Raw genomic sequence first — 14,272 nt, forward strand, 5'->3', positions numbered from 1 at the left:
AAATATATTTGCCATATATTATACATACTATGAATAAACTGTTGGAGTGCTGTAGTAGTAGGGGGCGCAACCGGTAATGGAGAACGTTGAAAATTTAAGCCCTTTCAGATTTCACAATTTTTTAAATAATTTATATTATAATTTGTAGTAATTAGTTTTAAATAACACAAAGTATCTAGATATCGTAAATTTGGTAAATTAAAATAAGACAGTAAAAGTTTTAAGTTAGAGTTTAGTTGTGTAAGTTTTACTACTCTGTTAAGATAGGCTTAGGTACAATGAACGGTATTTTAACTTGTTAGTGAATTATAAGACAGGATAGGTACATTGTTTTATTAAATACAGTCTGGACATTAGGTTGTTGTCTAAATTTAGCTTATACAATTATAACTTACAGATATGTTATAAATCAATCTAAATAGATTTTATTAATAACTACGTACACTGTTATTAAAAATAAAAGTCGGAAAAGGATGCTATAGTTATACCTTATAGATGATTCCTTTACAAAACATGTAGGTAGGATCTGTAGGAGAAAATAATCAGATTATGCTATCTAGGGACATAGGTGGAAGATATAATAGAGGGGACTAGCAGAGATGCAGTCTTTGTGGTACATGATAGGGAAGGTTGGTCAGATAAGCTAATTAATAAGAGCAAAGTGCTTTTAACGGCATTTAAAAAAGAAGACCATAACTTAATTTTGTCAGGTGTGCTGCCCACAATTAACTGCGGGGATAAAGTAGGTAACAAGGACAAAATGGTAGGCTTAGGCTAGTATGTAAGGATGAGAAGATTGACTGATTGAACTTGTGGGAAGAATGTAGGTTTTCAGAATGGATGGTTGACATTTAAATAGGATAGGGGCTGAATTGTTTATTAAAGTTATTAACACACTCGTAAGGGAAGTTTTAAACTAGGACTAGGCAGTGGTAAGGACCAGGGAGAAATAAATGAGATGCAGAAAAATGTTTATCAAATGAATGTAGAGGTAGTTATAAGGATAGGCTGAATTGTTACTATTGTAGTGATAAGAGTATAAGAAATAAAATAGATTACTTTAGAGCATTAGTAGGAATGGAAGATTTTGATGTAATGGGAATAATTGAAACATGGTTAAATATAGATAATTTTGATGACAGCAGATTAAAATACAAGGCTATAGGGTAAAATATATATATGTAGAAACTGCTGATTTTTAGGGTATTTAATAGCAATAGAGTATTAAAGAGGGAAGTAGTAGTTTTGTATATAAAGTGCAAGTTACATACTTTTTAATTTGATGACATCAAACATATAGAAGGATAATGAAACCAACTGAGTTTCTGTTGAGAAACTTTTGGGTGCAACTGATCATAGCTCTAGTAAATTTGATGTTTTGATATATGTGTAGATCAGAAATAATAATATTTTGGTTACAAGTTTCCAAAAAGGCAAACCATGAAGAAATGCAACAAGAATTATCTGTTGTGAATTGGACTGCTGAGTTATTTGGAGACACTGATCAAATGTGGACAAACTTAATATTCAAGGTAAACACATTCCTTATAGAAAGAAAAGAGTAGCCGGAAGTAAAAAACAAAACAGGTTGGTCCACAAAGAGTGTAAGAGATAAATTAAAACATTATAAATGTTACTTTACTGATATGATAGGAGACTTAAGAGATTATAGGAAATCAAGAAAGTTGGTCAAACAGGGAATTAGAACATAAAAAATGTATGAGAAAATATTGGCTGAAAATATAAGAATTAACAGTAAGATGTTCTTTAAATACATCAAGGGTAAACAAAATGTTAGATTAGGAATAGGTGTCCTTGAGGGATGATAAAGGAGGGCTAGTGTTTGATGATTATAAGATGACTGGGTTATTCAATTTTGTTTTTTCTTCAGTTATTATTAACAAAGATTTAAGCAGTATTCCACATCTTGAGCAGTTGATAAATGAAAACAAAATCAAACAAGATGAGTGCATTAATCGTCAATTGATTAAGACAAAATATTGGGAAGTTTAAAACATGATAAGGCTTCTGGGCTAGATAATATATCCACAAGGTTTTTGAAAGAGGTTAAAGATAGGATATCGTGAGCCAAATTCTATTATTTTTTATCATTTGTTGAATAGTCAGCAGCAACTGAAGAATTGAAAGGTAGTTAATGCTGCTCCTCTTTTCATGTGAGGTAATAAAAATTGTTCCAATAATTATAGACCCATTAGTCTTACATCAGTTGCAGAAACTGATAGATGCTTTGTAAAATTACTTAACAAAGTTTATAATTTATTCAATAGTCAACATGGTTTCACTAAGGGAAAATCTTGCTTTAGAAATCTTTTACATTCTTTGAAAATTACTACTCATATGGATGAGGGTATGGGTATAGATTTGATGTATCTGGATTTTAAGAAAGAATTTGACAAGTATTAAAGTTGCAAGTGGTGTACCTCAGGGCTCAATCTTTTTTCACTTACATCAGTGACACAGATGAAGGAGTAGTCAATAAATTACTTTACATGTGATATTAATTAAGGTATTGGTTGTTGCTGGCTGTGAATAGAATACTGTTGATTTAGATCATTTACTAAGTTAGATAAGTAAATAGTAGATGGATTTTAATTATAATAAATGCATGAGAATTACCATACTTTGAATTATAGACATAACCTCAACAGTGTCATGGAAGAAAGGGATTGTTATATAATAGTCAGCCCGTCTCTGAAGCCATACAAACAGTGTGATGTTGGTAGTGGAACAGTGTCATGGAATAAAGGGATTGTTATATAATAGTCAGCCAGTCTTTGAAGCCATACAAACAGTGTGATGTTGGTAGTGGTAGGGAAATAGGATTTTAGACTGTATCTACAGAAATATTGAATACATTTCTAAAGAGGTTATAATTGTATTGTACAGGTCACTGGTTAGGAAAGACATCAGACTGCTGGAAAGGGTGCAGAGAAGGGTTACCAGTATGGTGCCTTGGATGAGAAGGATTATCATATGAGAAGAGGTTGAAATATCTTGAATTTTCTCTTGGTTAACAAAAAATAAGAGTTATGGGTAATCTGACTAAAATGTTTAAAAATGTAAAGGGAATTGATATTAACATATTTTCATATTTAACAGTGAGAATAGTAGGACTAGGGGAACATAAGTGGCAAGGTTGGAGTTATCTTGAATTAAGACAGTTTTATTTCTCTGTCATGGTTGTTGGCCTTTGAAATGGCTTTGTTTCTGATATTGTACAGGCAGTAAGTTTAAATTATTTTAAATGAAAGCTTGATAAGTATTTGAATGACAGAGTGCAGAAAAGTTGAAATGGACCAGTAGGTCCCATTTTGTCACAAAACATTGTTATGTTGTAATATCAATAATTAGTTCAACTAAATATCACAACACACATACTTAGATTACTATGGAGTCAAGTAGAATAGACTTTAAAACCCCATAGATATGTGAAGATTTTTATACTAATAATTTATATTGGAATAAAGTAGCTTATATCAATATTTATACCAATTATAAGACAGGGAATGACTAAATCTATAATGAATTGTAAAATAACCATGCTTTTAAAATTTGTACTTAAGTATATATGGAGAATTTTCATTCAAATGAATTAAGACATGAATAAACATATATCAGGTCATCCCATAAGTAATGTCCAATTTTAGGTGGAGAAAAAGAGAAACAACTTCAAACATTTTAATGTTATTTAATCAAAAATGTATGTTCCATTATTATTAATTACTTCCTGCCAATGATTCACAAGCTTTTGAATGCCACTTCTGTAAAATTATTGGGCTTTGGTGGAAAAGAATGTAGAGAGGGTAGTTTGGTATCTTTTTCCATCAAGATAGTTCTGTAAACTTTGGAATAGATGATAATCAGATGGGGCAAGGTCTGGAGAATAAAGAGGATAGAAGTTTTTCCAGTCTAGCTCCTTAATCTTTGCAGATGTGATCCTTGCTGTTTGGGGCCATGCATTATCCTGGTGTAACATACATTTACGATTGATCAAAGCAGGTCTCATTTCTATCAGTGCAACATTTAAGTGCTCCAACTGTTGACAGTAAAAGTCTGATGTAATTGTTACATTGAGTGGCAGCAACTCAAAGTGGATCACACCAACAATACCCCACCAAATGTTAAAAAGACTTCCCTAGGGTGGAGGCCCTTTTTGGGCTGTGTCTTTGCTAGTTTACCTGTACTAAGCTATTGTCTGTGGTGCTTAACATTTTTATAATATATCCATTTTTAATCTTCAGTCACTAACCTGTCCAAAAAAGGTGAGTTGTGTTTATGAGAGTGCAGATAAGTGCAGATGTTCACTCTTGTTCTAAGGTTGGCTTTGTCAAATCATGGGGAACCCATTTTCTAAATTTTGACACCTTCTCAAGCTGTTGAAGATGACAATGAACTGTTAATGGGTTGAATTAAACTTCTGTGCTAATTCTTCAACTGTTACAGCACAATCTTCATCAAGTGCAGCCAGCAGCAAGTCATCAGTAAATTCAACAGGATGACCTGAATGTAGCACACCACTTAAGCTGCAGTCACCTAATCTGAACTTCTGAAACCACCTTCAACATTATCTTTCATTGAGAGACTCCACACCTTGAATGTTTCGTGTAGTTTCTGCTGTACTATTGCTTTTCGTAAAGCTTTATATGCTCCTCAGACACATCCATCTTCATAAGGGTTTATTTAATAAATGATCTGAAAACGTGGAGTTGGGATAGTTTCTTCCATTTGTCTGAACATTTTTATACGTGTCCTACTGCAATATTTTAGTCATTAAAGCTTTCTACAAAGACAGAAATGATGATACACCTTGTGTATTAAAATTTTGGACATTACTTATGGGATGACCTGATACATTTAAAATTGAATACCTTACTTGTACACTTTATCATTTTCAGTAGAGTTTTAGGTTTATGATTTTAAACTTTATGTAACCACACATGTTCATAAATATACATTTCTCTTCATTATTCCTGTTGTTTTAGAAACAGTAAATATTACTTTGGAGAAGAAGATGATGAAAAATTATAATAACAATAACTAAGATGAAATGCCATAATACATGGCAGTTTACTGATCAAACGAGATGTTAAATGTATGTATATATACGTAGGGAATTGGATACTATGGAAACGATCAAAAAACACACATCACTGAATTTTGGAGCATGGAATATTTTAAATTTCCATGAACGAATATGCTCGACCCTTCATCCGTCATGGCATTATGACCTACAGTTAACCTCACTGTTCGTAACTAAAATAGTATCCCAAGAGTTTACGTTGGTGATGTTGTCTAGCTGCCATCCCTCTAGTGACAGATTGTTAAATTAGTAACTGCTTCGTAGGCAGACCTCGTGTAGCTTTGTAAGATATCCAGTCGACATGTACTACTAAGAAGACTGTTTATATTTGTCCGTTTTCACGGTGTTTTAGAACGTTACCCAAACATCTTTTTGGCCTCATTACTGAAAGAAAAATCTGATAGTTCGATGTTTGAATGTGATATTTGTAGAATAACCATACATTAAAATGTCTTGTTACACAGGGATCATGATTGTAACTTTAATTACAGTCACAACCAGGTGAATTTAAAATCATTTCCTGTCTCTCCCCTCAACGCTGCAAAAATTGGAGTAAGAAAATGAAAATTGTTTAAGTTTTCCGAAAGAAATAATTTATGTTTAGATTTTGTTACATTCATCTGGACTACGGTTAGTTGCAAAAATGTTTAAACGTGAGTTTTAATTTTTTTTTTTAACACAAAATAATCATGACTATATAAACTTGGGTATCCTCAAGACGGCTGGTGTAGGTGTTAAAGTACAGAACAACGTTGTGACCTTCTTCTGTCATCTTTAGGTGAAAAGAGATGTGATCCATATGTTTTTTAAGTGGATATCACTAATGTGGTCCAAAACGTACACCAAGTTACCTATACAAGTTTCAACATTTACATTCTGTTCAGCCACAAATGTGACTCACTTTATACAACCTTAAACCAGAGAAAGAGCCTTTTAAGTCAATTAACAAGTTCGTTAGGTGCAAACTAATTATTTGGAAGTGTAGCTTGTTTTAATTAACCTGAAGATGACATAAGAAGGTCGAAACGTTGTTCTGGACTTTATTTTAATCAAAGCTTTAATACCCACACCAGCCATCTTGAGATACATTGTTTCTTCAAGTGGGTTTGTCGTCATCATAGGAACTTGTGTTCAAACGTTGATTGCATAGGGACTTGCTTTTCCGTTGTAGTCATTATTATCTATGAAAGCATACAAAACATCACAATATATGCACGATTACCACAAAAATGAATTTGTATAAATGTTTAAACTATGTTTTTCTCTTTTCTTTCACTCTAAGTGGAAGTCTACTATAAAGCAAAACAATTAGTGTGATATTACAATTGGTGATACTAACATATAAACCAGATTGCTGTCTATTCGAAAACTACTTTCAATTTTGCATATTAGCATCACATGTTAATATGTCTATAGGTGTAAAAACACATCCCGATATGTATTTAGTGCTGTTATATTGGGCGCATTCTGTGCTACTGAATAATATATGAGCGGTCGATCTACTTCTTTTAGTATTATGTGAAAGTGTTTGTTTGGTAGATTTATTACTACAGATAAATGGTAAGTCATCAGTATTGTTGATTAAATATTAAGTTTTAGTTTAGCCACGTCTATGAACAGTGTATTTAGTGGACTCAGTACTGTTGATTAAAGAGTTATTTCTTGTTCTTTGATATTTATTTACGGTGTTGCTCTGGTGGGTTCACTGTTGTTGATTAAATATTAAGTTTTGGTTTAGCCACGTTTATGAACAGTGTATTTAGTGGACTCAGTACTGTGATTAAAGAGTTATTTCTTGTTCTTTGATATATATTTACAGTGTTGCTCTGGTGGGTTCACTGTTGTTGATTAAATAATGTTTTGGTTTAGCCACGTCTATGAACAGTGTATTTAGTGAACTCAGTAGTGTTGATTAAAGAGTTATTTCTTGTTCTTTGATATATATTTACAGTGTTGCTCTGGTGGGTTCACTGTTGTTGATTAAATAATGTTTTGGTTTAGCCACGTCTATGAACAGTGTATTTAGTGGACTCAGTACTGTGATTAAAGAGTTATTTCTTGTTCTTTGATATATATTTACAGTGTTGCTCTGGTGGGTTCACTGTTGTTGATTAAATAATGTTTTGGTTTAGCCACGTCTATGAACAGTGTATTTAGTGGACTCAGTAGTGTTGATTAAAGAGTTATTCCTTGTTCTTTGATATATATTTACAGTGTTGCTCTGGTGGGTTCACTGTTGTTGATTAAATATTAAGTTTTGGTTTAGCCACGTTTATGAACAGTGTATTTAGTGGACTCAGTACTGTGATTAAAGAGTTATTTCTTGTTCTTTGATATATATTTACAGTGTTGCTCTGGTGGGTTCACTGTTGTTGATTAAATAATGTTTTGGTTTAGCCACGTCTATGAACAGTGTATTTAGTGAACTCAGTAGTGTTGATTAAAGAGTTATTTCTTGTTCTTTGATATATATTTACAGTGTTGCTCTGGTGGGTTCACTGTTGTTGATTAAATAATGTTTTGGTTTAGCCACGTCTATGAACAGTGTATTTAGTGGACGCAGTACTGTGATTAAAGAGTTATTTCTTGTTCTTTGATATATATTTACAGTGTTGCTCTGGTAGGTTCACTGTTGTTGATTAAATAATAAGTTTTGGTTTAGCCACGTCTATGAACAGTGTATTTAGTGGACTCAGTAGTGTTGATTAAAGAGTTATTTCTTGTTCTTTGATATATATTTACAGTGTTGCTCTGGTGGGTTCACTGTTGTTGATTAAATAATGTTTTGGTTTAGCCACGTCTATGAACAGTGTATTTAGTGGACTCAGTACTGTGATTAAAGAGTTATTTCTTGTTCTTTGATATATATTTACGGTGTTGCTCTGGTGGGTTCACTGTTGTTGATTAAATATTAAGTTTTGGTTTAGCCACGTCCATGAACAGTGTATTTAGTGGACTCAGTAGTGTTGATTAAAGAGTTATTTCCGTTTCTTTGATATTTATTTACGGTGTTGCTCTGGTGGGTTCACTATTGTTGATTAAATATTCAGTCCTTGTTTACCCATACCCTTGGAGATAGTTGCTTAAAAAGTTTAAACTTCGTTCAACACATATGGAAATGACCGAACCACAGATATTAAGGAGGGAATTGGGTATGATTTTGTATCCAATAACATCCCAAGTTCGATTCTTCTAATATTTAGGATGCATATACGTTATGTGCTTTGAAAACAGTAAAAGTATGTCAGAGTCAATAATATGGCTTCATAATGTTTGGCCCGGCATGACCAGGTGGTTAGGGCTCCCGACTTGTAATCTGAGAGTCGCGGATTCGAATCCCCGTCACACCAAACATGTTCGTCCTTTAAACCTTGGAGGCGTTATAATATTACGATCAATCCCACTATTCGTTGGTAAAAGAGTTGGCGGTGGTTGGTGATAACTAGCTGCCTTCCCTCTAGTTTTACACTGCTAAATTTGGGACGGCTATCCCAGATAGCTCTCGTGTAGCTTTGCGCGAATTTCAAAACCAATCCAATGCTAAACCATTATTAGGAAATTGCATGCATACAATCTGGACACTTAACTTCATTTTGTTAGGAATCACACGTAAAACTTTCTTCTAGAGCAGGGATGAGCAACTCCATGGTCACTGGAGACATAAAGCCAGCTCGAGTTTAGGAATCAATTTTTTCCAACATTTATTTTTTTTATCGCAAATTTGATCATCAGTGACTGCACTGAATCACGTCATCACTAATGTCGCGCGCTTGACCATTCCGCCCATTTTGTAACGTCAATCTGGTTTAGATGTTTGTTATCGAGTGTGCGTTGTTTTGCATGTGCTTGCAAACATATTTTAATGTGCAATTTCAAGTGTTTAAATATATTTTATTTTTAATCCCATAATATGAACACTCAGAAAATAAAGACAATTTAATTTATTCTGTCATTACTGCCGAAAAGAGAATGCCACGTGACTGGAAAAACATGAAACAAGAATGTAATGAAAGTTGGAAGTTAAAATTTGAAGTGATTGAAGCAAGTAATAAACCAGTGTGTTTTTTGTGTAACAAAATTTTCAGGAATAATAAAGTATACAACCCTAAGTAACACTTTAACAATTTTCACAATGAATTTGATGTAAAAATTTCCAGTAGATAGGGAAAATCGTATGAATGAAATTAGCGGTCTCAAAGCACAAGTTCATGAACAAAAGGAAGGCCTAAAAACATTTTTATCATCGATAGAACTAGTTATGTTAGCTAGCTGTAAAGTAGCTTGGATTCTAGGTCAAAGAAATAAATCATTTTCTGATGCTGAACTAGTAAAAGAAATATTGACTGTGGTCATTGAAATTCTGTTGGAGAATTATGGTTTAAAAATAAAAGATGATATTTTTCAAAAGATAAATAATTTGCAATTAAGTTGGCGAAAGACATAGAAAATCAGTTGCTTGAACAACTAAAAGACTATTTGTATTTTTCTTTAGCACTAGACGAGTCAACAGATGTTAGTGACACTGCACAGTTGATATTTTGGGTTCAATATGTAACTTCAGATCTTCACGTGAGGGAAGAAATGCTTGGCCTTTGTGGATTACGAGATCAAACATGTGGAAAAACATCTTTGAAAAATTTCTTGAAATGTCAAAAATATTCAATCTCAATTAAAAAAAAAACTGGTTTCTGGTACAACAGATGGTGCTCTCGCCATGGCTGTGGTGAAATTAGGATTTGTTTTTCTTTTGAAGCAGCATTAATTGAAAATAATGTGAAGTTTACACTGTCATCTTTCCATTGCATTTTGTATCAAGAATCTTTATGTACTGAGATGTCTAAACGTGATGAATTGAAAAATTTGATGGGCATTGTTGTAAAAATTGTGAGTTATATTAGAAGTGGAAGCTCTCTCATCCATCGATAGTTTGTTGAGTCTTTGAAGAAAAGCAGTGACTGTAATTTTGATGATCTTACTGATTTTACAAATGTGAGATGGTTAAATAGAGGAAAAGTCCTGGAACGATTTACTTCTTTATTTCTTCAAATAAAAGATCATCTTTTTGAAAAAGGTGAGATTGAAACTTTGTGATGGCAGTGTGATTTGCACTTTCTGTGCGATATGATGGCTCACTTGAATAATTTGAATACGAAACTTCAAGGAAAAGGTAAAATAATAAGCGAGCAATCATAGTCTATTTATGAATTTTAATTAAAGCTAAATCTCCTTGCGGAACAGTTACAAAATAATGATTTGACACATTTTGCAAAGTTGAATAGTTTTTTAGAAAATAATAAGGACTGATTTATCTGAAGCTAAAGATGATCTCTGTGTAAACTGGATCAAAAATCTATCTCAAAAATTTGGATCACGTTTCTTCGGATTTAAAAATTTGAAATTGATATTTGAATTTATGCATGATCCATTTCAACTTGACTTAGGAAATTTCAGTAAAGAAATTACATTTTTTTCTTTGTATAAGTGTGGATTTGAAGACGAGATGTTTACCCTGCAAAGTGTAGAACATATAAAAGGTAAACAAAAATGTTCTGTCAGAGAGATGTGGCTCACTATTCTGATAAATGAGTCTTCCAAATTTAAAGATAGCAATTTCAAAATTATTTTCCATGTTTGCATCCACATGGGTGTGTGAGGCAACATTTTCCACGCTAGATTTTCTCAAGTCTAGATAAAGATCTCGGCTTACTGACATAAATTTAGAGGCAGAGCTGAGATACTCAATGAGTATAAATATTAAGTTTCACGAAACATGATGAACCCCCCCCCCCATCAATTTTCACATTGAAGGTTAGTTGAAATGTAATTATTTTGATTAAACTAACATCTTTCAATTAATATTTTTTGCGTAGTGTGGCCAACGTTGTTTTCCTTCGCCACAGTTGTAGCCACTATGAAAAATAAGTTGCCCACCCTTGTTGTGGAGTACACAAAACAGCCTGAAAATAGTGACGTCATTATCATTCACGCCTCAACCGACTTTTAACTTAGAAGTATGACGTGTTTGATATTCAAAACCACGGCTTGGATTGGTTTTAAAAATATACAGGGAGGGGGAAGTTTAGGAAAGGTATTTTTACATTTAATGTTAGCTAAAGAAGATAACACTTTTGTTTTAACACACGGAATAATTTTATTATAATAAAAGTAAATTATATTACTCTTGTCAATCTACTTACAGTATGTTTAATATTGAAAATGAGCTCTACAGAATTTTAACGTTCACCACATTTTAACTAAGGTTCTTGTATGTCACTGAACTCAGTAAACATAGTGGTTATGTGTTAAGAATTAAAATAGACTAAAACTGAGTTACTTAGTAACTTAAATTCATAAGTTAATTAAATATCGACCTGAATCAAATTTATGATATTTGCCAACAAGATTGATAGATAAATTTTCTTTCTTGATATCGATACAACCTCTTAGCAGGGGACCGAGCTAGCTCTTCACTCATCACACACGAGTTTTTCACAGCTGAAGTTAAATAATATATTCGTAAAGTATTAACGTCCGATGTGAATCTCGGAAGTTAAACAATTTGTAATGTTCGAAATCTGTAGACGTTCCTGGTAAAATATCTTTAGTTTTATGATGTTAATCGTAACTACAGCCTCCAAGGTTTATAGTATATCAACTGTAACAAATTAGTAATATATACTGTCTCTTGGCGTGTCGCATTGGCTAAGTTTTATAAGCCTTAGGAAAGATTCTAAAAAATTCACCTTGTGTAACAATACTGTGTTATGTATCATAATTTATCTTGGACGAGCTTTCAATTTATTATATTATGATTTCAAATAGCCTGAAACTGAGTTAAGTTGTAATTTAGATTTAATTAATTGTATAGATGTATAAAATTTATTATGTATATCAACTAGATTGTTATACACACTTTTCTTTCTTAATACAAATATATTTCAATATACAAACAATAATACAATTTGTAATAATGGTTATTACAGAAACTGATTTGTATAAAAGTTACAAACTTACAAACAGCATTGAGTCTTTTATCTCATCCGAAACTTGCTTAATACTCTATCGAGGGTTCACGATGAATTATCAGTTGATATAAATACAATTCACATAACAGGGAGCTAGCTTGCTCTTCGCTGATCACACGCGATTTTTTTCCCAACTGAAGTTAAATAATGTCTTTGTAAAAATACAAATGTCCGACGTTAATTCACTGAAGATAAACAGTTTGTAATGCTCGAAATATCTAAACATCCCTGGTCGATGTAAGTAGTTCTCGGTTAATAAGCGTTAATCACGGTTATAACTTCTGAGGTTTATAGTACAACAACTGTAGCCAACAAGTAATATATAATATCTTTTGGCGCCTCGCGTTGGTTACGTTTTATAAGTATTAGGCAAATTTCTAAAACGTTCAGCTGGTTCAACAGTACTGCTATATTGTTAGTTCTTGCATTCGAGAATCTTCTACAAATGCAGTGGATAGGCGGAATTTCGCAATACACATTTAACAGTATAAGTTACATGCATATCTAAAAATATATAATCAATTGAAACAAACGTATGTATTAAAATAAATATATATAGTTGTAAATTTGTCACATAGCTCTTTCAGTTTACATAGCGATACAAAAAATAATGCATGTTCTCAGTATTTAACCGGTTAGTGTATACTTTCCACCAAATATTCTACCCTACAGACAGTCAATCTGTATCAGTCGGCTTACAATAATTTTCAGAGTGAGATATCTATTCCTTTCTAATTTATGATATTTACATAAACATGTGAAGTATGTGAGATTTCATTAAACAGAGAGAGAGGAAGAATTCCCAACCTTTGAAGGAAGTGCATACAAAAGCCACAATGATATCACAGCATTCAGATTTAGGTATCGCACCATCCTTGGGTTACTTTGTTCAGCAATGTTTCCCCTTATTTATATATAGTATATATCTTGAACTCGTACTAACATCAGAAAGTCTTTATACAATTTATTTACATGAATATGAAAACATCCTGTGAAGTCACGAAACAGAAATCGAGTCAAGCAAGCATAAATATGTGAAACAATCATCGTGGTTTGCAATTTATCTCTGAGCTATAGGCTTAATGAAGTTTGAAAATTTGGTAAAGAAATGTCACTCACTATGATGTGGGTAGTTCGTGGACTTAGTCGTTGGGTTCAACTATATATATGCTATAAAAATTATTTTGAGTTTGGGTCATGCTATCACGAGCGAATCATACAGTTCACCAACTGGAGGTCGTTTACGTGCAGAATAAATAATTTACACATATAAGCAACTAATCACAAATCAAACAACTTGGTGAACAGTTCATTTGTATCTCAGAAAGGCTGGTATGAGTACTAACACTTTTATTGATAAGCACTGAACAACGTTTCAACCTTGCTAGGGGATCTTCAGGTTAAGAAAGAGAGAATTTGAATGTTACCGTTGACGGACACGCCTCAAGGACGAGAGTATAAACGGATACGAGATTGTAGGGCGTTGCGGGTGAATGTTAGGTTATTAATTTGTATAGGTATAAAGGTCTTCCTTTATATTGGTTTAATTTGCTGTGTAAGTAGGACTTCTTTGATTTTGCGTTTATATTTGTTTCCCTACTTAGTATCTGGGAGTTTTCTATGGCTATGCTGTGTTTATTTGATTTACAGTGTTCAAAAACATGTGAAGTTGTTTTTTTTTTGTTCTTTGAATCTATTTTTCTGTTTGTTTCTCCAATATGGAAGTCATGGCAGTTGTTGCATTGTATTTTATAAATTATGTTGATGTTGTGTTTGTCAGTGTAGCTTTTATATAGTATCGACTTTAGTTTTGAATAAATTTGGTGTTTACTGGAATGTTGGGTTTTGTTATAAGTTTTTCCAAATGGTTATTTTTTCGCTGATGTCAGGTACAGCAATATAAGGTTTTGTAGTTTGTTGTAGGTCTAGGTGTGTGCGTATAATTTTTTCCACGGTTTTTGAGATTTCTTGATGATGATGAAATGTTGTTTTATTTTGTTGATTTCATTGTTAATTTTATCGGGTGAGTATAGTTTTGTGACTGTGTTTATTTGATTTCTCAATATGTTGAGTTTTTATGTTATTTCATGTGCTGAGTCCCAGGGAATGTATAATCCAGTATATGTGATTTTTCTGTTTTGAACCG

General features: G+C 32.7%; 1 protein-coding gene and 1 long non-coding RNA gene across 3 annotated transcripts in view; one reads left to right on the forward strand and one right to left on the reverse strand.

Moving 5' to 3' along the window:
- Positions 1-14,272, reverse strand: part of LOC143226849 (uncharacterized) — a 61,197-nt gene that overhangs the window by 20,363 nt on the left and 26,562 nt on the right. The gene's annotated exons all lie outside the window — the stretch shown is intronic.
- LOC143226850 (uncharacterized) lies at positions 72-10,188 on the forward strand. 2 transcript variants are annotated; one of them, XR_013014781.1, is made up of 3 exons: positions 72-1,587; positions 2,908-3,004; positions 9,594-10,188. It is a non-coding gene; the product is annotated as an uncharacterized LOC143226850 (long non-coding RNA). The 2 variants fall into 2 exon arrangements; XR_013014782.1 differs by having other exon boundaries at positions 72-1,532.

Source organism: Tachypleus tridentatus, chromosome 9, assembly GCF_004210375.1.
Source record: "Tachypleus tridentatus isolate NWPU-2018 chromosome 9, ASM421037v1, whole genome shotgun sequence".
NCBI lineage: Eukaryota > Metazoa > Arthropoda > Merostomata > Xiphosura > Limulidae > Tachypleus > Tachypleus tridentatus.